Source organism: Heloderma suspectum, chromosome 5, assembly GCF_057233095.1.
Source record: "Heloderma suspectum isolate Gila_16-S chromosome 5, 16-S_ref, whole genome shotgun sequence".
NCBI lineage: Eukaryota > Metazoa > Chordata > Lepidosauria > Squamata > Helodermatidae > Heloderma > Heloderma suspectum.
The window spans coordinates 16,537,971-16,562,020 of NC_139462.1; the positions used below are offsets into that span (position 1 = coordinate 16,537,971).

The 24,050-nt window shown below is 44.2% G+C and overlaps 1 protein-coding gene across 1 annotated transcript in view; it reads left to right on the top strand.

Moving 5' to 3' along the window:
• Positions 1-24,050, top strand: part of SHROOM3 (shroom family member 3) — a 263,685-nt gene that overhangs the window by 185,842 nt on the left and 53,793 nt on the right. The window lies entirely within an intron of this gene.

Sequence of the window (24,050 nt, forward strand, 5' to 3'; positions counted from 1 at the left end):
GGAAAATACCAAACGGTCCCTCTCCTGCGGTCTGCAACATTGATTTTCTTAGTATTTTCCCCAGTCCTTCAGTGATGCCTAAGCTTTTAATTTGATATGCAGAATCAACAGATGCTAAAAATAAGTATGATGCAATGAATATGAACTTGAGCACACTCCGGGAGAAAGCGCAGGACAGGAAGGCCTGGCGTGCTATGGTCCATGGGGTCACTGAACGACTCAACAACAACAACAACAACAAATAAGTATAGAAAGAACTCACAATCAAATGAATGGTGAGTACAGTAGTCCTCTGAGAATGTTTTGAGGCTGGAACAACTCATTCCACATCTCGCATCAGGCACCAGAATACAGAAGCTGAAGCTGAGAACCAGAGAGGTATAGCTTTAGGGATGTAGCCATGGGGTAGATCTTCAGTTAAATGAGGAAGATGGAGCTGGTGTTAAGCATTGACGTAAGTGAACCCAAAGTACATGTTAAAAAAAAAATCAGAGGGGCAGTGGCAAAAGAAGAGATGCTGGGATAGTTGCTTTGTAGTCACCTACCACAGGATCAGGAATGAACAACAAAATAAGCCACCTTTGAGGCTTGACCTGTTGTTGAAAGTTGAGGATGGAATTTGGATTATATGTACTTCCTGTACTTCAAAATCCTGATCTGACATTCTGAAATCCACCATGCTTTTGAGAGGTCCATTCAGGAGTTGAATTTATAGGAGTTGCTATTGCGTATTCTTTGACTATGTTCATTCTTGTGGTGTTTCAACATTTTCATGTCAGACAACCCGGTTTCTAGTAATATTTTGACACAAAAAAGTTAAAGCAGGGATCTCCAACCTTTTTGGACCCATGAGCACATTTGGAGATTTGAAAAACTGCTGTAGCCTGCACCACAAAATAGCTCCCATGGGCGATGTGGCTAGTCATCTAATGGCTGCCCTGGAGTCCTGGCTAATCCAAAGAGGTGGTGGTGGGGAGAAAGAGCAAGGCTAGAGGCTGGGAGTGGAAAGAAACAGCAAGATAAAGGGGTGAGTGGGAGAGAAAGAGCAAGGCTAGGAAGGAAGAGAAAGAAGACGGCTAGGGATGGGGAAGGGAGAGAAATAGCAAGGAAAGGGGTTGGATGGAGAGAACTAGCAAGGCTAGAGACAGAGAGGAGAGCGAGCAAAGAGGAAAGGTTTGTGGGGATGGAAGAAGAGGGGGGGAAGCAACTCTTTCCTTCTCTTCCTGATCAGTGGCAGGTTCAGGAACAGGAAGGAGAACCTGGCACCCTAATGTTTTTCATTAAAAAAAAAAGTTTTTTGAAGGGGGCAGGGGTGAAGAGCTTTGCGGGTACTGTTGCAGGTCCCCATAGGTGCCATGACATCCTCGGGCACTGCGTTGGGGACCCCTGAGTTAAAGTATCTTCATGTCCATGAAGACTATAGAACCCATGATGCAGTGTGAGCAAAACATGCTGAAAAATCTGGAGCCTTTAATAAGTGCTGGTACTGAAGACATAGCACTAGAAACAGGAATTGTGCAAAACTCAAATACGCAGATGCATTTTCTGTAGAAATCCACTGATGGAGCTAAAAAATGGAATTCCACTTGTGTGTGTTGCACGTTTGAGTTGCCTTCCAGTCCCAGAGTTCTGTGATTCTTGAAATTAGGCAAATACATGTCAGATGAGAAATTGTGGACTAAGTCATGTATTCCTTGTCTTCACACTTCAAGATAGTAGTAGTAAGATGTAGCACTTATACAGCACAGATCATGTGTTCCTATATTTTGTCTCAGTAATATTTGAAGTAGCCATGAAATATTTCATATTGCCAGTGGAAAGGCTATATAAATAGTGATTTTCCTGTGACTTCACATCTTTTACCTGTGGATCACAGTCCCTAAGATGCTGAAAGTTTTGTGTGTACACCCAAGGTTTTCCCTTCCATTCTAGCCTCATATCCTCTCTCCACTTAGGCTGCAGTACTTTAAACTCCTCCTTCAAGGGGCTGGGCAGGTTGCTGGGAGTTGTACACATCTTCCTTCTTGTGCACATGTGTTCACATCTCCTGGATTATGTCCATAATATTCCATTTTAAACAGAGGTCCTCCCCCAAGCATATTATGCCATTGTGGAAAGCATCCTTATACATGTATTCCTGCAAACATGAAAGTACAGTATGCAAGTCAGAAGATCATGCAAAGTGTGGATGAATCAAAGGTGCTTTAGCCAACAACCTCTCCTTTTGATCTTCGTTTGCTTTAATTTAAATTTCCCCCAACCTCTAGTAACAAGACAATTTGGTGACCATGTCAGGTAATAGTAGTTTTACAAGGAGGTAGGTAGGAGCTTGCCAGAGGCCTATAAAAGTTATGAGGCAATTAGCCAAAACCTCTAAAAACACAGAGGGCTGTTTCCCATCTTATTTTATTAAGTTCTTGGGCTCAGTAACAGTAGAGCACCTTTAGAATTTTAGCAGTTTTTGTAAATGCATAATGATAGTGCAGCTTGACTTACAGTGCAATCCTAGGCATGTCTACTCAGAAGTAAGCTCTATTGTGTTTAATTGGGTTTACTGCCAGGTAAGTGTGTACAGCCAGCATAGTGTAGTGGCAAGAGTGTTGGACTAGGAGCTGGGAGATCCGGGTTCTAGTCCCCACTGGGCCATGGAAGCTCACTGGGTGACTTTGGGCCAGTCACAGACTCTCAGCCCAACCCACCTCACAGGGTTGTTGTTGTGAGGATAAAATGGAGAAGAGGAGGATAATGTAAGCCGCCTTGGGTTCCTTGCAAAAGGAAAAAAGGCGGGGTATAAATGCAATAAATAAAATAAATACAGGATTGCAACTTTAGTATTTTCTGGCAAGCACTGAGGCTAAAAATGGTAAGAATCCATTAATTTTTGTTGAGGATTTCAACATTTGGCTCAGAAATATGTAGGTGGTGGGATTAAAATTAACATGACTGAGGTTCAACTTGCTTCCTAGGGATTGGTTATCTGGAAGGAGATGGGTTAGGCCATTAACTTCAGCCAGTTTATAAATCTCCTTCCTCCCCACTCCCTTAACCCCACACCAATAAAACAGTCATCAGCTCCAGTTTTACTGCAGTTATCGTTTATGCATATGTAAAAACTCCTGAGGAAGAGTTGCGAAGGAAAGAACTAGATGACATCTAATTTAAAACACGCAAACCCTGGGACCTGTTTATTTTATGTGCACATAACTTTTAGGCTTTGCACTCTTAAGTGAAGCCATAAGTATTAGAGCAGTGGATCAAGACTTTTTTTTTGGTGGTGGGGGGGAGCCCCCAAAGTGCATTTTCTCTCATCCATACTCTTCAGTCCCTGCACTCCTCTTACTTTGTGCATTGCTCTTGCACATTTGTGAAATCAGGGAAGGAAGATACAAGGAGTAAAGATGCAAGATGGCGAACTAGCACCTACCTCTGTGCACCTCTTGTGGCCTCCGCATAAAAGTAAACCTCACGCATAAAAGTATACCTCAACCTTTTTGAATCCTGGTTCCCTAATTCTCAATTTTACTCAGCCTTCTGTCCTACCAACCTAATGCCATGTGGAGATCTTAGCAGTCTTGCGATGTCTGTGCACCTGCATGCAAGGACGGGATATTAAAGTGTGTATGTGTGTTTTAAAGCAGAAATGTCCTCCAACCCTGCCTTTTGTCTGTTTTGAAACCCCACTCTTACCCAGCTGTAGTTCTGTTCACACCTGCAAGATGTCTAGCTTGGGAGGGAAAAAGACCAGCTGAGGCTGTTACTGATACTGGGCAAGTGGCTAGCACTACTAGCTCTTCTGGAGGGTGCAGAAGTCGCATTTTCATTGTCTGCTGGTGTCTTATTCCCACTTCTCCAGGGGCCCTCCAGAGACTTAAGAGCTCAGCTATGCTATCCTGTCCTTCCACGTCGGTCTGCTGTAAGGCCACAAGTGGAAATAGGAGGAGAGAGGGTGGAAGAAAGTAGCAGGGGACAGGCAGCATTCAAAGTACTGGGTGCTGGGAAGCAGCACTGGTTTGTGGGTTCACGTGTGGAGGTGTTGGGGTGTATTCAACCCTAAGGCTGTTGGTTGCTGATCCCTGATTTATGGGATACTGGCTAATTTCAGGGCACCTGGCAAGCAAAGATGCGCCCAAAGTTGTGACTGCATGTTCTGATCAAGGGCCCAGGGTAAAAAGGTCGCAAGCAGGACCATAGTATGTTCATACAGAGCAAACGAAGAAGAAAAAAGTAGCACTGCAAGCAAATGTAGAGCCTACGCTGTAAGAACAAAAACAGAAGACCCAAATCAGCAATTCAGGGGACTTTAAAAAGGGTGAAAGGCTTGGGGTAGAAGGTCTGTGGCTGCATTTAAGTGCCTTGGAATGCCTATTCTTTCGCACTAAAGAGCAGAATGAAGCCTGGCTCCTGTGCACACAAAACATGCTTGGCACAAGCTAAAAATGTGCATGTGAGTGTCTCTCAAGTACCCGATAATCCTCCAGTGCAGAGGGAGGATTATTAGGTCTCCCTCAAAAACAGAGTTCATTTTCTCAAAGATCTCTCTGCAAGTGCCAAATTAGTAAAGGACCAATCTCCTCCCACTCACATTCTCTCTTTCTCCCCCAATTAACAGAAATTCCCTGTTCAGTTCTCTTCTTGCAAACAGGTTGAGGCAAAACACCTCTTTTACATGTATGAATACCCATGAAGATGGGGGGGGGTGAGTGAGTGAGAGAGAGAGGATGAGGACAGATCTAATCAAACAGAGTCTGTGTAAAACACACCCACACACAAAGCTAGAAGCTTTCAGGATTAGTTTGCTATATATATTGACAAGGCAGAATCTTGACTTCGCTCTCCCACCCCCTGAAATCTTTTCTCGCTTTAGCTTTTGAAGCAGAAATGTATTCTGTGCCAATGATCTGAAGGTGACTGCTGTGGTTCTTGCTTATGGGGCAGTGTGTGGGGGAGGGAATCTACCTTATAATTATTAAAAAGGCAAAATGCTCCATTGCTTGAAATATTCAAAATACTACTCTAGCACCCAAGAGATCATGATGAAGAGCTTTATGAATTGCACATTCATTCATTCATTCATTACATTTATATCCCGCCTTTTTTCCTCCTTAAGGAACCCAAGGCGGCATGCATAGTCTTCCTCCTTCTCTCCATTTTATCCTCACAACAACAACCCTGTGAGGTGGGTGAGGCTGAGAGTCAGTGACTGGCCCAAAGTCACCCAGTGAGCTTGCATGGCTGAATGGGGACTAGAACCCGGGTTTCAGCATCCTGTGAATATCATTGTTTTTTCATTTTAACAAATCAAGTTTCATGTCATAGATGGCTGCATTTAGGAGGGATCATAGCTCAGTGGTAGAGCACACGCTTTGCATGCGTAAGTTCTCAGCTTTCACCCATGGCATCTCCAAGTTAAAAGGAGCAGGTAAAAGGTAGAAGTCCTTTGTAGACCCCCCCCCCCCATACCCATACTGTTCAAGAAGCTACGCACCCTTTCTCATAAGGCTTACTTAGCTTGGTTAGCTTTGGGGATTGTGCTCTCATCATCTTATTAAACCTTGTGTTATTTCCTCTTTCTTTCTTGTACACCTGTCAATTTTCTCTTACAGCTTTACATTTTCTCTCCTTGTCTTTGGAATACCCTTCCCTCTGGTGATTCATGTGATTCTCCTCTTTTTGTACCTTTTTCTCTCCTGCTTCTCCAGATTTGTTTTTGTTTGCTAGGCTTCTGTTTTAGTATCCCTTTCCCGCCTCTTTGTCTTTTCTTTTGTATCATGCTTAGTAGATTGTAAAACTGCAGGCAGGGATCTTGTTTCTTTTATTTTCATAAATAACTGAAGTGCAATCCTATGGATGTTTAGACAGGAAAAAGTCCTATACCTCCTAGCATGCCCCAGCCAGCCTGGCTGGCTGGCTGGCTGGCTGGGGCATGCTGGGAATTGTAGGACTTTTTCCTGTCTAAACATGCATAGGATTGCATCCTTAGATTTTAAACTAATAATAATCCTAAACAGACATTGAATCAGATGTACCAGAGGTGGGGAGGAGAGAAGGAAAAAGAAAATGTGGTTGTGGTATAAAAAAAATTCCTGACATAATTATGGGCTGTTCTTACGGGTATTCTTTGCATCAGCTTTTCCCAACCTGGTGCCCTCCAGATGTTTTTTGACTATAACTCCAGCCCCAGCCAGCATGACCAGTGGGAGTTGTAGCCCAAAACATCTGGAGGGCACCAGGTTTGGGAAGGCTGATTTAGATGGTGTGGCATTTCCACAGGGACTGCACAACTTCAGTTTCACTTGAAGAGGCATTTATCTGAAACTGCCCCCATGTTAAAACTGCAGGTGGTACCATCCCAGAGGAGAAGGGTTAAATGTGCCTGCCAGGAATCTCTATCAGAAGAAGCAATGGTTTAAACTAGGATGATTCTAGGATTCCCAGCTTTTCTTTTCCTTTTACTTATCCTTTAGACAGCAGCCAGACTTACAGACATTTAGCAGATGGAAAGCTTTTCCTGGCGTGCGGGTAAAGGGATGCAGAAAAGCTTCACACCTGCTTAATATCTGTCCCTTATAGGTAGGGGAGCACAGCTAATTAAAAAAAGTACAACAACAACATTGGCATCCTTGTGAGATTGAAAGACCAGATGTTTCCTAGAGGTAACATAGTCTGATCTGCCATAGACATAACCAAAGTCATGTGCAAGAATTCTCTCTGATGGTAAAAGGGAGTTATAATTCCCCATCCTGCTGTGTCACAGAATGCTCCCTGTCTTGAAAAGTAGAGCAAAGAAAGCAATCTTCTGCCATGTGGTGCACTGTCCCTTTAAGAGCTTGCCTTAACCTTGATGCCTGAGGATATTGAGAGTTAAAGCCAAACTAGTGTCCTTATGTCACTTGTTTGAGCCCAGACCTGATTGGGCAGGGATTTCAGGACAGTGTGTGACATTGTGTAACACAAACCCCAGCAAGACAGGGAAAGATAAGGATAGGATGGAAGACTTAACCTTTTCCCAACCTTCCAGCTTTAAAATATTTGTCATCCCTGGGGTGTTATCATCCCTTTGTGTCCATGAGATGTTGCCATTTTAAAGCATACCAGTGAGTGGCTTGTCCAAGGCAAATCTTTGTTGGAACTACAATGAGGAGACATAGAGCCTAAGTTGTTTTGCTGGATCAGATTCTGCTGATACCAGAGGTATGTAAGCCTTTGAACTACACAGAGCTCTTTGTTGACTGTAATGGAACAGAGGTGAATTCTCAACTCTAATAACCCACATGTCGCCCTGGCATGCTAAATGCTAAAGAGGCCTCCCTACCCTGTGTGTGTTGCTCGGTGGCAGAGGGTGAGCCAGAGCTGCTTAGCACAGCAGACTGGGTCTGGAGATTGGCTAGCACCACCCAGCAGAGGCACAAGCCAGGACTACATTGGCCCAGGGTTAAGTGTTGCTGGCCATTCCCTGGGAAGAGGGTCTGCTTCAACATGCAGTTATCTGATGAAGTGGGCCGACAGTGCATGAAAGCTTATGCCAGAATAAATGTTGTTTTTCATGCAATTATGCATCACTTTGCTGCTGCTGTCACACAGCACTTGTGTGGTTAGAGCAGGGGAGGGCAACTTGTGTCCCTCCAGATGTTTTAGCCAGTCTGTCCTCACCATTGGCTATGCTGGCTAAGACTGATGGGAGTTGTGGGGCAAAACATCTGGAGGGCCACATGTTGCCCACCCCTGTGGTTAGAGGGAGGCCTAATCTCAGAATCTTTAGCATTTCAAAATCTTTAGCATTTCAGATGTTTAGCAATCAACATTTGGGTCATCATAGTTGAGGGTTAATGTGTCTTCTTTTCCCGCCATTGAAGAGTTCTGTATAGTTCACAGGCTTACATATGTCTGGTAGCAAGGAATGCAGTGGATGCCCTACTAGTCAGCAAGAGCTTTGTAATACATTCTCCCCTTCCCCACTTTGACCATCACCAGCTATAGGCCAGATCCAGGACTCTTGACTCGCCTTGTGTCCCAGGATAAGTGAAGAGGTAAGCAGCAGTAGGGTTGCCAGTCCCCCCTCCCCACTCATATGTCTTTTAACAGCAGCTGGACACACAGACACTTAGCAGCTCTTTTTGGCATTGAGATAAGTGCTGGGAAGAGCTTTTCTCCTCAATATTTCTGTGCCAGGCTGCTATTAAGGGCATAGGAGCAGGGCCAATTTAAAACAACAGCCTGGCAACTCTCTTAGTGGGAAGAATCTATAGTTCCACAAAGAAACCCAGTGACCTGTGTAGAAGAGAAATACATGTGTGTCCTTCCAAGGTGGTTGTAACTGAGAGCTGTGAGTGTTCAAAAGTGATGTTCTGTCATTCTTCTGGGTCTGAAGTGTAGCATCTTTTCTAGGTATCCGCCTGGCCTTATGATTCTGTCATTTCCTTTTCACTAGGACAGTATTACAAGTTCAAGAATGTCTGTTGTAGTATTATATGTTCCCCACTTTCCCAAGTTATAAGATTTCAGGGGAAGCAGAACATGGCTTAGCTGTCTTTGGATCCAAGAGCACTGGGGGCATAGGATATCTTTGTAACATTTGTTTGCTTTATACATATTAGAACAGAGCATAGTGGAGGCAAATAAGACTCCTTCAGCAGAGAGCACAGCTTCTAATCCTGCATCACGTCTTCAAACAGAGCAACTGCAACCTTATGATGGTAGAAGTGTGTGTGTGTGTGTGTGTAGCTCAGATGTAGAGCACCTTCTTTGCATGTAGGTTCAATCTCTGTCATCTCCTGTTAAAAGAATTGGAGAGCATGTGGTATGAGAGACCCTCTTGGGGACCCTGGGGAGTGGCTGCTTGTCACAGTACACCAGCTTTTCCCAACCTCCACGTGCTTGCTCTGCAGCTCCCGTCAGCCCCAGCCAGCATGGCCAATAGTCAGGGATGATAACAGTTGTAGTTTAAAACATCTGAAGGACCCAGGTTGGGGAAGGCTGCAGTACACAATACTGGGGTAGTTGGACAATAGTCTGCTGGTATGGCAGCTTTCTATATTACTAGGATGCTTCAGCCAACTCACTGCTCTGTTCCTCAGATGCGAACTCTGAACGATTTCACAGCTCCACCCTCTAGCTCTGAGGGTGTCTCACTTTCTGAAGGCTGGATTGCAGGCCACCAAGAAACCCATCCTCAGCTATTAGAATGGATATATTTTGTTAAGAAGAGTTCCTGTGCATTCATTCATAGTGATCATGATGGTTAAACTCATGCCACCACTTTCTTGGAACCAAGTGACAGAGCAAAGCAGAGGGTGGAGAGGAGCTAACCGCGGGTGAGGGTGAGAGAGACTTTCCTCTCAATCTCTTCCCAAACCTAGCTTGTGTATAATCATCCAGAGGGTGCTGATGAAGGGTTATTGCAATACCAGGTTGTGGCAAGACTTCCCAAGTATGTGCTCCATGCCTAGCAAAATCTCTGGATTGGAGTGTTAATTAGTTTAGAAAACAAATACTCTTCAGGGCATCCAGCCATCTCCAGCTGGGTTTGGAGGGCCATCAGCCTGCCGTTTTTAATGGGTAAAAATCTCCTTTTTGTATTTAATCTTATTAATAGTGAAAAATTAATTGCCTTCCTTCAAGAGACCATGTAAGAGAGACTCCAGTAAGGTGGAATTTTACTCCCTGACAAAATTACGTTAGCCACATTCACAGACAGTAGAAGAGGAGAGACAGGTATAATCTTAATACTGCTTATTTGCTTATAAAATTGATGAATGGAAAGCAATAAGCACAAAGTGAAAAAAAATGTCAGTCACTTTTGCATTTACCCACAATTCCATTTGTATTTTTCTGGCAATGGGCTATAAAGTGGATCTAAATCAGGTTGCATATACACATTCATTTGATTTAAAGGCCCTTTTATCTTCCCAGATTGTGGGGTATATAGAATCATAGAATCATAGAATAGTAGGGTTGGAAGGGGCCTACAAGGCCATCGAGTCCAACCCCCTGCTCAATGCAGGAATCCAAGTCAGAGCATCCCTGACAGATGGCTGTCCAACCTCGTCTTGAAGGCCTCCAGTGTGGAGGAGCCCACCACCTCCCCAGGTAATTGGTTCCATTGTCGTATTGCTCTGACACTCAGGAAGTTTTTCCTGATGTTCAGCCGGAATCTGGCTTCCTGGAACTTGAGCCCATTATTCCGTGTCCTGCACTCTGGGATGATCAAGAAGAGATCCTGGCCTTCTTCTCTGTGACAACCTTTCAAGTACTTGAAGAGTGCTATCATATCTCCCCTCAGTCTTCTCAAGGCTAAACATGCCCAGTTCTTTCAGTCTCTCTTCATAGGGCTTTGTTTCCAGTCCCCAGATCATCTTTGTTGCCCTCCTTTGAACCCTCTCCAGTTTGTCTGCATCCTTCTTAAAGTGTGGTGCCCAGAACTGGACACAGTACTCCAGATGAGGCCTAACCAGTGCTGAGTAGAGGGGAACTAGTACTTCCTGGGATTTGGAAGCGATGCTTCTATGAATGCAGCCCAAAATAGCATTTGCCTTTTTTGCAGCCACATCACATTGTTGGCTCATATTCAGCTTGTGATCAACAACAATTCCAAGATCCTTCTTGCTCATAGTGTGGTTGAGCCACGTATCCCCCATCTTGTAACTGTGCATTTGGTTTCTTTTTCCTAGGTGCAGAACTTGGCATTTGTCCCTATTAAATGCCATTCTGTTGTTTTCTGCCCAGCACTCCAGTCTATCCAGATCACTTTGAATTTTGTTTCTGTCTTCCAAAGTATTAGCTATCCCTCCCAATTTTGTGTCATCTGCAAATGTGATCAGCATTCCCTGCACCTCCTCCTCCAAGTCATTAATAAAAATATTGAAGAGCACTGGGCCCAGGACTGAGCCCTGCGGTACCCCACTCGTTACCTCTCCCCAGCTTGAGAAGGTCCCATTGATAAGCACTCTTTGAGTCCGATTCTGTAGCCAACTGTGGATCCACCGGATCGTTGTTTCATCTAGCCCACATCGAGCTAGTTTGCTCATCAGGATATCATGGGGCATTTTGTCGAAAGCTTTGCTGAAGTCGAGGTATATGATGTCTACAGCATTCCCACGGTCTACAAGGGAGGTGACTTGATCAAAAAATGAGATCAGATTTGTCTGGCAGGACTTGTTTTTGACAAATCCATGTTGGCTTCGAGTAATCACGGCATTGTTGTCAAGGTGCTTCCAGATGGATTGCTTTATGATCTGCTCCAGAATTTTCCCAGGGATTGATGTCAGACTGACTGGTCTGTAGTTCCCAGGTTCCTCCTTTTTACCCTTTTTGAAGATAGGGACAACGTTAGCCCTCCTCCAGTCATCTGGCACTTCCCCCGTCCTCCATGATTTCTCAAAGAGAATAGACAGCGGTTCTGAGAGTTCTTCTGCCAGTTCCTTTATGATTCTAGGATGCAGTTCATCTGGCCCTGGAGATTTGAACTCATTCAAAGTAATGAGGTGTTCCTTGAACATATGCCTGTCGATCTCAAGCTGCAATCCTGCCCCTTCAGCCTGTACTTCGCCTTTGCCAGGGGGGTCATAGACCCTCTTTTGGGAGAAGACTGAGCCAAAGTAGGAATTGAACACCTCTGCCTTTTCTTTGTCATCTGTTATCATTTTGCCATCCTTATTTAATAGCTGAACAACCATTTCTTTCCTCTGCCTTTTACTATGCACGTAGCTGAAGAAAGCCTTTTTGTTGTTTTTAGCATCCCTCGCTAACCTCAGCTCGTTCTCCGCTTTAGCCTTCCTGACGCCATCCCTGCAATTCTGTGCTACCTGCCTGTACTCTTCCTTTGTTACTTGGCCTTCTTTCCACTTCCTATATGTGTCCTTTTTTGTTTTCAGGTCATCCCTAAGCTTTTTGTGAAGCCACATTGGCTTGTTCTGTTGTCTTCCACCTTTTCTTCTTGTTGGAATTGTTTGTGATTGTGCTTTGAGAATTTCCTTTTTTAAAAGTTCCCACCCATCTTGGACTCCTTTTCTCGTTAGCGTCGCTTGCCATGGGACCTTACTGATCATTGTTCTGAGTTTATTAAAATCAGCTTTCCTAAAATCCAGGGTACGCGTTTGACTACACTCGGCTTTTGCTTCCCTTAGAACCAAGAACTCAAGTACAACATGGTCGCTTTCCCCCAGAGTTCCTGTAACTGCTACTTTATCCACTAAGTCATCTCTGTTGGTTAGGATCAAGTCAAGGATAGCCGATCCTCTAGTTCCTTCCTCTACTTTCTGTAGGAGGAAGTTATCTGCCACACAAGTCAGGAATTTCCTGGAGGGGCCATGTTTTGCAGAATTTGTCTCCCAGCAAATATCGGGGAAATTGAAGTCCCCCATTACTACTACATCATGCTTCCTTAAAACATTGGCTATTTGCTTTTCAAAAGTTTCATCCTTGTCTTCTCCTTGATTGGGTGGCTGGTAGTAGACTCCGACCACCAGGTTCCTTTTATTCTTTGCTCCATTTATTTCAACCCAGATGCTCTCGATGGGGCTATAGTGGATATAGTGCGGTATCTGAGTGCACTCAAGGATGTAAGTGGGAAGGCATGTGTGTGTATATTTGGACCAAGTGTTGACGCACACGCTAATTTTTCCTTGATGCCTCCCTCCTCACAGAAGTTGGCATCAACAGAACCAGTTTGAAAGAACTACTTACTTTCATCCTAGGTCTTCATGAGGGTAAAACTGGCCGAGAGGGTCTTCCTTTTGAAGGGGGCATCCATGGGGCCAGATGTGATGCCTGTGAAAATAATGACATTGCTGATGGGATCTGTCTGTGCCACAATTTTGTGGGGGAGAAAGATATGCTTGAATATGAGATATGAAAGATGGATATGATTTCATGAGGAAAGTTCTGAGGGCACTATTATAGTTTATCCATCTTTAGGATTTTTCTCTTAAGCCTGCAATCCTGTGCCAATTTTCTTGGGAATGAGATCATAGCAAATCTCAATATTAAGCATGCTTAAGTTTATGAGGCTGTAATCCAAAGCGTATTTATTAGGACATTGTTGCTGTTGAGCTCAGACATCTAAATAAACCTGTTTAGGATTAGGATATGATTAAGGGCTGGTTCACAGGTAACAACAACCCATTACTTTTTTAAATTGTGGGTTGTCTTGAACAAGGGGCAAGGTGCCGATCACTCTGCCCATGACTTGTTTAGCGTTATGTGTAGACCAGGAACTCCGACTTGTCTCTTCTCCAACAAGCCAGAGAAACAACCCAGGAACAAACCATGGCTTGCCCAGGGAGAGACAAGCCAAAGTTCCTGGTTTGCACATCATGGCAAACAACCCAAGGACCGACTATCCCTGGTTGTTTAGCTACTCCCGCATGCATGCTGCTTCATTCATGACAACGCAGATTTACTTTTTTTTTTAATTGTGGACTGTTCTGGACAAACCAGGCCTTATACTTGGAGAAGCTGAGAGAGACACAACTTGTCCAAAGGCAGCTGTTGAGCATAGTAGTTGAGTAGAAGTAAGTAACTTGGGCCTGGGTCTTCCACAGCGAAACTCAGTGGTATTTGTGATCTATCCCACAAGCCAGCTGTGTCTTTGCATAGGGAATACAAAGATAAAAAGCAGAGTGAAGCTCAAGAGCGAAGCGGCTTTTGTACTTAGGGTATAGGGAAATAATGCAGCAGAATGCACCTTGTGAAGTCTGTTTTAATCGAGATTGGTTGCAGCCTGTCTGGTTACTTATTCCTGTTGAAACCAGTTTCGCTACTCAGAAGTGTGACATGAGAATTGCAGCATCCTCTTCAAAGTTTAATAACGATAAAATACAATGCTACACAGCACTAGAAGTTGCCACACATTGTTGATCTGTGAACATATAGAGCCAGTGTAGTGTAGTGGTGAGAGTGACGGACTGGGAGCCGGGAGATCCGGGTTCTAGTCCCCACTTGGCCATGGAAGCTCACTGTGTGACTTTGAGCCAGTCACAGACTCTCAGCCCAACCTACCTCACAGGGTTGTTGTTGTGAGGATACAACGGTGAGGAGGAGGATAATGTAAGCCGCCTTGAGTTCCTTGCAAGAGGGAGAAAGGCGGGGTGTAAATGCAATAAATAAATAAAATAAATAAACATAGATGCACCTGCCTTATACCAGGCCATTGTTTCCTCTAGGGAAGCTCTGTTTCCTCTGACTGGCAGATACTAGGGACTGGAACTTGTGCCATGCAGAACAGGTGCACTACCACGGAGCTATGGACTGTCCTCTCACTTGCATGTAATCTAAAACCACACCTGTCACACATACCATTTACTTGTTTTGTTTATTCTTTGTCTCACACCCGCACACAGCAGCATGAAAGAATACAGCTCAGGCCTTTTTTGCATTGTTGAGTATTTTTGCTTTGATACAGAAGTCTCTTCATGATTACAGGGGGCTGGATGCACACATGGTAGCTCTACAGCCTTCTAGGGTTTTCTACAGGTTTCAGTGGAGGAGATTGCTGTCCTTTCTATTGGAATGAATAGCAAGTGCAGGATCTTGGTTTGCATCCCTGTGCAGCCTGGCTTGAGTTCAGGACATCCATGCCTAAACAGGAGAAAGGTGACTGGGTGTTGGTATTTATTGTGATCGCCTGTATCTACGGAATACAGCAGAATACAATGCATAAGGATCAAGAACCGCCTTGTTCAATCAAAGATCTGTCTAGTCCAGCATTTTCTTCCAGTAATACCTTTTAAACATCCTTTATTTAATTTTTTCCCACCCTTCCACCAAGGAGCTCAGGGTGGCTTACAAATTCCTTCCCTCCTTTCCCCCCATTATATAATCACAACAACCCTGTGAGGTAGGTTAGGTTGAGAGAGGAAGCTGACACACAGAGTACAAAGGTGATGGGTCATCCATTGTTTGTCCCTATCCCCTAACTGCTGGGGAAGAACGTGCAGATTTTTGACTAGTACAGAACTCCTTTTCAGAGTTCAGTGTACCTTGATCACTTGCAGACTATTTGATTAATGTAAAGTCGTCCAGTAAACTAACAAAATCTAGTTTGTATATTCTGTTGTATCAGCAAAGCGATAATTTCCTAAAATAAATTTTGCTTTATACAGTGTTTGTACATTTTTCACTATATATTTATATTCTGTGACTTTAGTGGTATACCTTGTATTTTAAAAGCTGTCATTCCTAATGCAACAAAAGGTCTTCCAAAATGTTCATTTGTTTGGTGACTGAACTAGTGCTAGGTAAAAAGCAGATAAAACGTGGTTGCTATCTAGAGGAAGTGAAAAATATCTACAGCTATAATCCTACACACTTATTTGGGAGTAAGCACCACTGAACTTGGAGGCCCTTACTTTTGAGTAAACATGCATAGCATTGGGCTGCAAAACCCACTGAAATCAATGGGGCATAAGCGCTTAACTCATTTCAATAGGATTTAGGTTAACTTCCCCTGGCTAACATCCCACCATACAATTAAGCCCAAGAAAGCATCTACAGAATGTGTTTGTACAGTATGCGGTAAATGTGTGTGGCATGAAATTCCAAAGGCACAATGGGGCAGCTGGTATAAATAACAGTGAACAGCTAGAAGTGATCTTTGTAGAGAGAGAAAACATTTCAAATGCTGTTGCCAACATCGAGGGGGTGAGATGGGTCAGTAGGATATAACTCAGACTGAAATAACTCCTGAAAGTCCTTATTTGTGTGTTAAAAGGAAGGACAAATGCGAGTCTGTTCTTTTCAGGGGTGAACATTTGCAATCACCATTATGAATAGGGCTGTACATGTCTGGCCATGTGCCATGTACACATGGAATCTGGTGCAAAGTTTGGAATCCCGAGACTCCAGCTTTAGTTTATTTTTAGTAAAAGCACATTTTACTGAGCTTTTGTAGACTCAGTAAAAAATATTTCAGGCTCTGGGCACCAATCCATTGTTCATGACAATCCACAATGTAAACAAAATTGTGGATTGTTGTTACTTGTGAACCAGGCTATTATAGTTCTTGAGTGTTCAAATATATTAACTCAGTAATCCTGAGTGGGGAATGGGCTGAGGTATATAGAGAATGGATTGCCTAAGGCCCCTAGTAAGCTCATGGGTGACGTGAGATTTGAACCCTGGCTCACTGCTCATACACTCATCACTATGCTACACCAACTCTGTCTATTTGATGGGTCCCAGCAAATTTCAGAGTATGCTGTCTCTTCTTTGGCAGCATGCAGATGTATCTCCCTCCACACTTTCTGCAAGGAGCATTGCTGTTTTTAAAAATATTTATATTCCCCATTTAAGGGCAGTACTGCAATGAAGCACATTAGCACCCAGGTCTCTTCTGGAAAACCACATAGAAGCAAAAATGGTGGCATGGTGCCCAGGGCACCAACACCTTTATTGATTACATAGAGTAATCATTTTTCTATGCGTGTTTTGGTATACCCAGAATCTTTCAGAAAAACAGCAGACTCCTGGAACACTTGATGAGCGGATCTGGTGATAGTTGCAAATCAGGGTAGAACTGGTCCACTTGACAGGATGAGTTGAGTAACACTGCCATAGGATGCCATGTGAGATTCCAGCATACTTTAAAAAAGCATTTGTGCTGCATCCTTAAGTTGAAGTCTAGGAGGGGGTAGAACTTAATCTCATTTGAAGGGATAGAATAACCCCCTGCTCAAGGCGGTCGCCCATCCAGTAACTGACCAGGGCCGACCCCGCATAGGTTCCGAGATCAGACAAGCACGCGCACATCCAGCCCTTCGCTTGTTGCTGAGGAAATGGGGGCTGCTGAGGAAGCTATGCGATCAGTAGCCGGAAGAAGACATGGGGCCGTCGAGAGCTGTGATTGGACAGGAGGGAAATACAAACACCGCCGTATATGGACAGGCGGGGGAGGGGACTACGACCGGATACGGTAGCGAAGGTGGAAAATCAGAGCACATTAAGGGGAAATACCGGGATATTAGGGTATTGAAAGCGGGAGCACGGAAGTGGGAAATTCCGGTTCCAATTGAGGCGGGTACTGCGTAGTGTGAAAGGCAGGTGGTGAAACCTCATTGGAAGCGAAACAAGTTGGTAAGTGTACATCCAGCCTGGGTGGCCATGGGTCAGTCACTATCTCAACCTCACTCATGGGATTGTTTTGGGGGGGAAAGCAGTGAGAGTGTGTGAGAGCTTGCTTTTCCCCTCTTAGCTGCCAAAGGTCTTGTGTAAACAGGTGGGCTTTGCACTTTCACTGTAAGATAAACAGGTATTAGAATTGACAGACTTTTTCCAGAAGGCCGTTCCCAAAACTTAAGGCCACAACAGAAAAGGCCCTGCTCTTTCTAGCAGAAGTGTTTACCTCTAGAAGATGGTGTTTGAAACAACTACAATAGGTAGTGGTGCTCATATAGCGGGAGGCAGTGTCTATGATATGTGGGTCCTAGGCCATGTAAGGCTGTTTCATGTACTAATCTCTATAATAGCCCAGAAGCTAGACTGGCATTTTTGTCCCCATATTGCAGACTAGAGCTGGGAGGTATATATTTTTTAATCCTGCCCTTCTTCCAAGGAGTTAGGGATTGTGCCATTTTATCCTCACAACAGCCCTCTGAAATAGATTGGGTTGACAGGTTAATCACTTGCCCAAGGCCACTTAGGCTGCAGTCCTGTACATATTTACCTGGGAGTAAGCCCCATGGGACTTAAATCTGAGTAGACATGCATAGGATTAGACTGTTGGTGAGTTATATGGCAGAGCAAGGATTTGAACACAGTTCTCCCTTGGGCCAATCCAACACTTTCCTCCCTATATCACAGTGGCTTTTCTGGCTTTCCAGAAATCACTCAGTAGATTTATGGCTGAGGTAAAATTTGAAGTGTTGGATTTCCTGGCTCCTAGCAAGCTCCTTCTCTTAACTCCATTATCCTGGTCTCCTGATGCTTTTCTTGGTAGCTGGAAAGGGGGCACTCTTGTTCACACCAGATGATCGTGACGCGATCTGCAGCAAAGAGTGCAGTGCAGGCCCAAGAACTGGTATGTAAAAGGGTTGTTCCCAGCTTATGCAGATAAGTGACAAGTGCAGAGCGAAAAGCAAAGCGGGGCGGGATTTAGAGGAAAGGGCAAGCAGCTGAGGGAGGATTTGGAGTGCAGCCGTGACATACGGCAACAGGCTTGTGCAAGAATGCCATTCAGATGCTGAAATTCTCCCTTCTAGTAGGTGAAAGTGCTCTGCAGTTGCCGGTACTTTCCTGGTCGTGCCTCAACTGCAGTGCAAGGGCTTACAATCCTTACCTGGCACATGGGGGCTTGATGGGGAAGAGGGAGCACAAGGGGAAGGTTTTGGTGCCCACAAAGAGTTCTGCCCTTCCTTTCCCTCACTGCAATGGAATCTCAACTATCTGAAGCATCTGAAAGCCTCATAGGATGGCATGCGGCTTGAGCCCTAAGCCTGCTAAACATAGAACAATCATGCCAGAACTCCGTCAGCAGCGCCTTTTTGTTCTCTGGTCTTGACAGGGATGAAGGGACAGAACGTTTCCGTCTCACACAGGTTTCTATTCTTCCTTTCTTTCTCTCCTTTCGTCTTTGTCCCATGCTGAAGAGCAAGAATGTGGACTCTTCAACATAATCTTCCTTTGCTGTGGAAAACATATCTATCTATCTATCTATCTATCTATCTATCTATCTATCTATCTATCTATCATCTATCTATCATCTATCTATCTATCTAAAAATGGCCTGCTATTATTGTGGGAAAGTGATTTTTTAACTGTGGTCTGAGGATCACTAGGGGTTCTTGGAAGCTTATCAGGTTCCTCGACGAGAAGACCAGTAATACCCAGTGAACTCCTGAGATCTTCTGAGGAGGCCTTTTTCAGTCCTTCCATGACCAGTTGAGTGTTGCCCAGATAGTAGCATGTAAGCAGAACTTCTCAGTTGGGTCACCCAGTATTTGGAATACTTTCCCACATGAAATTTGAGAGGCATAAACGGTGGTTAATTTTAAATGCTTCTTGAAAACACGCTTGTTCACGCAGGCTTTCCCTGACCTGTGACGGTTGTTGTTCAGTCGTTCAGTCGTGTCCGACTCTTCGTGACCCCATGGACCATAGCACGCCAGGCCTTCCTGTCCTGCGCTCTCTCCCGGAGCATGCCCAAGTTCATATTCATTGCATCCTTGATGCTATCTAGCCATCTCATCCTCTGCCGTCCCATTCTCCTTTTGCCTTCAGTCTTTCCCAGCATCAGGGTCTTTTCCAGGGAGTTTTCTCTTCACATTAGGTGGCCAAAATATTGGAGCTTCAGCTTCAGTATCTGTCCTTCCAATGAGCACTCAGGGTTGATTTCCTTTAGGATGGACTGATTTGACCTCCTTGCAGTCCAGGGGACTCGTAAGAGTCTTCTCCAGCACCACAGTTCGAAAGCATCAATTCTTCGGCACTCAGCCTTCCTTATAGTCCAGCTCTCACAGCCATACATTACTACTGGGAAAACCATAGCTTTGATTAGACGGACCTTTGTCGGCAAGGTGATGTCTCTGCTTCTTACTATGCTGTCTAGGTTGGCAATAGCTTTCCTCCCAAGGAGCAAGCGTCTTTTAATTTCATGGCTACAGTCACCGTCTGCGGTGATCTTGGAGCCCAAGAAAGTAAAATCTGTCACTGCTTCCATTTCTTCCCCTTCTATATGCCAGGAAGTGATGGGGCCAGATGCCATGATCTTAGATTTTTTAATGTTGAGTTTCAAACCAGCTTTTGCACTCTCCTCTTTCACCCTCAACAAGAGGCTCTTGAGATCCTCTTCGCTTTCTGCCATTAGGGTGGTATCGTCTGCATATCGGAGGTTGTTGATAATTCTCCCAGCAATCTTAATTCCGACCTCTGATTCATCCAACCCGGCATTTCTCATGATGTACTCTGCATATAAGTTAAATAAGCAGGGTGACAATATGCAGCCTTGTCGTACTCCTTTCCCAATTTTGAACCAATCGGTTGTTCCATGTCTGGTTCTTACTGTTGCTTCTTGACCTTCGTACAGGTTTCTCAGGAGACAGGTAAGGTGGTCTGGTACTCCCATCACTTTAAGAATTTGCCACAGTTTGTTGTGATCCACACAATCAAAGGCTTTAGCGTAGTCAATGAAGCAGAAATAGACGTTTTTCTGGAATTCTCTTGCTTTCTCCATGATGCAGCGAATGTTGGCGATTTGATCTCTAGTTCCTCTGCCTCTTCGACACCCAGCTTGTACTTCCGGTAGTTCTCGGTTCGCATACTGCTGAAGCCTAGCTTGTAGGATTTTGAGCATCACCTTGCTGGCATGTGAAATGAGCGCAATGGGGCGGTAGTTTGAACACTCTTTGGCGTTGCCCTTCTTTGGAATTGGAATGTAAACTGACCTTTTCCAGTCTTGTGGCCACTGTTGAGTGTTCCAGATTTGTTGGCATATTGAATGCAGCACTTTAACAGCATCATCTTTTAGGATTTTAAATAGCTCGGCTGGAATACTGTCATCTCCGCTAGCTTTGTTGTTACTAATGCTTCCTAAGGCCCACTTGACTTCACTCTCTAGGATGTCCGGCTCAAGTTCAGTGACCGCACTGTCATGGCTATCAGGGACATTCAGATCTGTGACGGACTCTGCTACTATTCTGTTTTATTGTTTATGATGCTGTAATGTTTTTAATGTTTTCAATGATGTATTATTTTTACCTTGTTATATAGACAAAGTTCCACAAAAGACAGCTTGCCCAGTTTCACCACTGGGGGAGAGAGTTGGGGGTGTTTTAGGGTGCAATCATGGTTTATGCAGACTACACTGAACCCCACTAGGCCTGTCTAGTGCTTTTTGTGGACTTCTGTGTCCCAGAAATTGTGCCAGAATAATTTACAGGACTTTCCCTCACAACAGGAATTCCTTGGCAGACAAGAAAGTATTCCCTGAACTGAAGTCAAACAATTCGAAAATAACTGTTGTAGGAGAGGATGGCCTTGTATGGCTGCAGGCACAGACTTGTATTTACCTCAAAATGGCTATGGCCTGGTTGTGTGAACAGGTTATCCAGAAAATGTTGCAAATGATCTTTACTCTCACTTCCATGCTTTATATGTGGAAGGTGCCAGCTTCTGTCTCAGGTATCTCTTGTTAAAAGGATCAGGTTGTAGGGGATGGGAGAAACGTCTTCCTGAAACCCTGGAGCACTGCTGCCATGTAGACAAATAGACAAATTTCCTTTGTTCTAAATTCCATGATTTTGATGAAGCTTCTGAGCAAGTACGTGGACCAGGTACCTCCACTTTCTTACATATTTAACCTGCCTTCGCTCTGAGGAGCAGAGTCTGGTGTACATGGTGTCTTTCCCCCTCTCATATTTTATCCTCTAAACAACCCTGTGAGATAGATCAGTTCACTTAGGGGTTCATCACACGGGGGCAGAAATCCGCATCAGTTCCAGGGCTTTGTCCATCCAGCTTCATCGTGGGATTAGATCAGGCTCCTTTACATAGTTGTTGCTATCCTATTATATTCCCTTCCTTACCTTTTCATGGGGTGGCTACTTTTCCGTGAAAAGCCATTACACGCACTGGGGGCATCGCAAAATTTCCTCCCTGGCTCGCGTTGGTGGTTTGGTTGTGATTGACATGCAATGTGGGTGGACAGCAACCTCCATCGAACTGCCCGAACCCCACCTCTGCAGGCACCAGTTTCCCAGTGAACTGCTGGAATGCCGGCATGCCGGCCATTCAGTGTTGTGGGGTAAGCAGCTGAAGTTGGGAGCAAAGGTTGGTGCGCCGCATTTAGTCATGGCATGGCAGCAAGCAAGCAGGCAGGTCAGTATGTAGACACTCTCACCACCCCGACATCACTGCCATCATCATCATGACCGCACTCCCAACAACCCCAAACAAAATGGGGTTTTCGCGCTACAGGAGAAGTACACTGGCCGGCAGGCCATGGTGGTCCTGTTGAGCAGGCTGAAAAAATACTGCATTATTCCATTTGGGGATAACTCAGGATAGGGAGGGGGAAATGGCAGAAAAAACGCTGGAGGATCATGACGTCATGTAATAGATCCGCAAACTTCCATGAGTGGCCAATCATGAATGTACAATAAATTGCAGGTGTAAAGATGCCCTCAGTGAGCATCATGTCTGCGCAGGGATTTGAAGTAGGGTCTCCCAGATCCAAGACCAGTACACTACACTACACTCAATCATATAGGCAAAATATGATAGATTTTTTTGAAAAAAAGAAAAATAATGTAGAGGTGCCTTTCCACTGATTTGCTCCATGAAACTCCTCCAAGACTGGCAGGATTTGGGGAGTCGGAGGAGAATTGGTGTATATGTTTATTTTATTTTATTTCTGTTTGTGAAGAAATGGAGGCTTGGGCTCTACGTCATTTAGGAGTGAAATACAAGCAGTAAATATTAATATATAGTTATTTTTACCCTTCAGCTTGAGTAACATTGACCTCCTATATTGATACCACACCTGATGGCTCTAGATTGTTTTCTCTCATGAATGTGTGCTGCCAAATTCTTGCTTTACTAGCTAAGCTTTTCCTCTTCCCATAAAGGGAGAGCAATTTTTCATTTGTTATTGTTTAGTTTATGTGCCTTGCCTTCTGGACAAAAGGAAGAACTCTAATACATTTTAATAATTTCCTCTCTCCTCCCCCACAATCTAGCTAGCATAAGCATTTTTCTTTGTGAAGACATTGTGCCAACCACTTATGTACATTTGGGAGATAAGCTCTCTGTGTTGGAGAGAAACTTTGACTACGCCATCAGTAGGTACTCATAATACGAAACTGGGACTGGACCTATTGCAGGTACAGATGTTGCAGTTGGTATGGCATAGTTATTCTTGTGGGAGTAAACAGTGCAGGCATGAGAGAGTTTCATTTTACCTTCATACTGAGACCACCTCAGCAGCTATAACAACTATGGCATATAACAGAGGTAGCATTTAACTTGCAGTTTTCAATGCAACAGTCACAATACATGCAAACCCGATCATACATTTTTGTACTAATTAAAAGCCTTGCAATTTATGTCTGAAAACTGCCATTGGTTGTTCATTTGTCAGGTTTGTATTTTATTTTATCATGACCAGAGTTACAATCTTTTGCATGGGGAAAGACCATAGCTCAATGGTAGAGTACATGCTTTGGATGCCAAAGAGCTCGGGTTCAGTCCTTGGCAACTCCAGTTAAAATGAGAACAAAGGAGAGCTGGGGGAAAGACTCCTAGAGAGCAGCTGCCGATCAGAGCAGACATTACTGGGCTAAGTAGAAAATAGTCTGACCTGGCGTAAGGCAAATTCCTATGTTCTTATGCACATTTACCCTCTGAGCCTAGTGGAACTTGCTTCTGCATAAACATGCATGAGATCAGGCTACACAGCTGCAATCTTGCATGCAGGATGACTTCAGTGGGGTTTAAACAGCCTAATTCAAGTGCGATTGCAGCCGAAAAGACAGGGAATGTAAGGCTGAAATCCTAGTATACTCACTTACCTGGGAATAAATCTTACTGAACTCATAGGACTTACTTCTGAACTGACATGTATAGGAGTGGGCTGTATATTACAAACCATTTGGACAATATTCATTTTATTTAATTAGTTTATTCAATTTCTATCCCGCCTTAAACAAATAAATTAAAAACGCGATTAAAAACACAATTATAAAAGGGGTTTTTTTTGCCTGCCAGATGAAGAACAACAGCGGGGGGGGGGGCAACTTAGCCTCCCTCGGCTAATTATTCAATATAATTTCGAATCTCTTGGATCAAGGCTGCTTTTTTGGTGGTTTTAGATTCTGTGGCAGTATTGTGGTTTTTTGTAAACAGTTGTTTTATGATTGTATTGTTAACCTCCTTGAGGGTCTTCAGACTGAAAGGTGGGATAGAAATATTTTAATAAATATTGGAAGAGGGGTTGTAGGTCAATGTGACAGAGCACCCACTTTGCATGCAGAAGGTCCCAGGTTCAATCTCCGGCTTCTCCAGGTAGAGCGAGGAAAGAATCCTGCCTGAAAGTCTGGAGAGCCACTGCCAGTCAGGGTAGATGG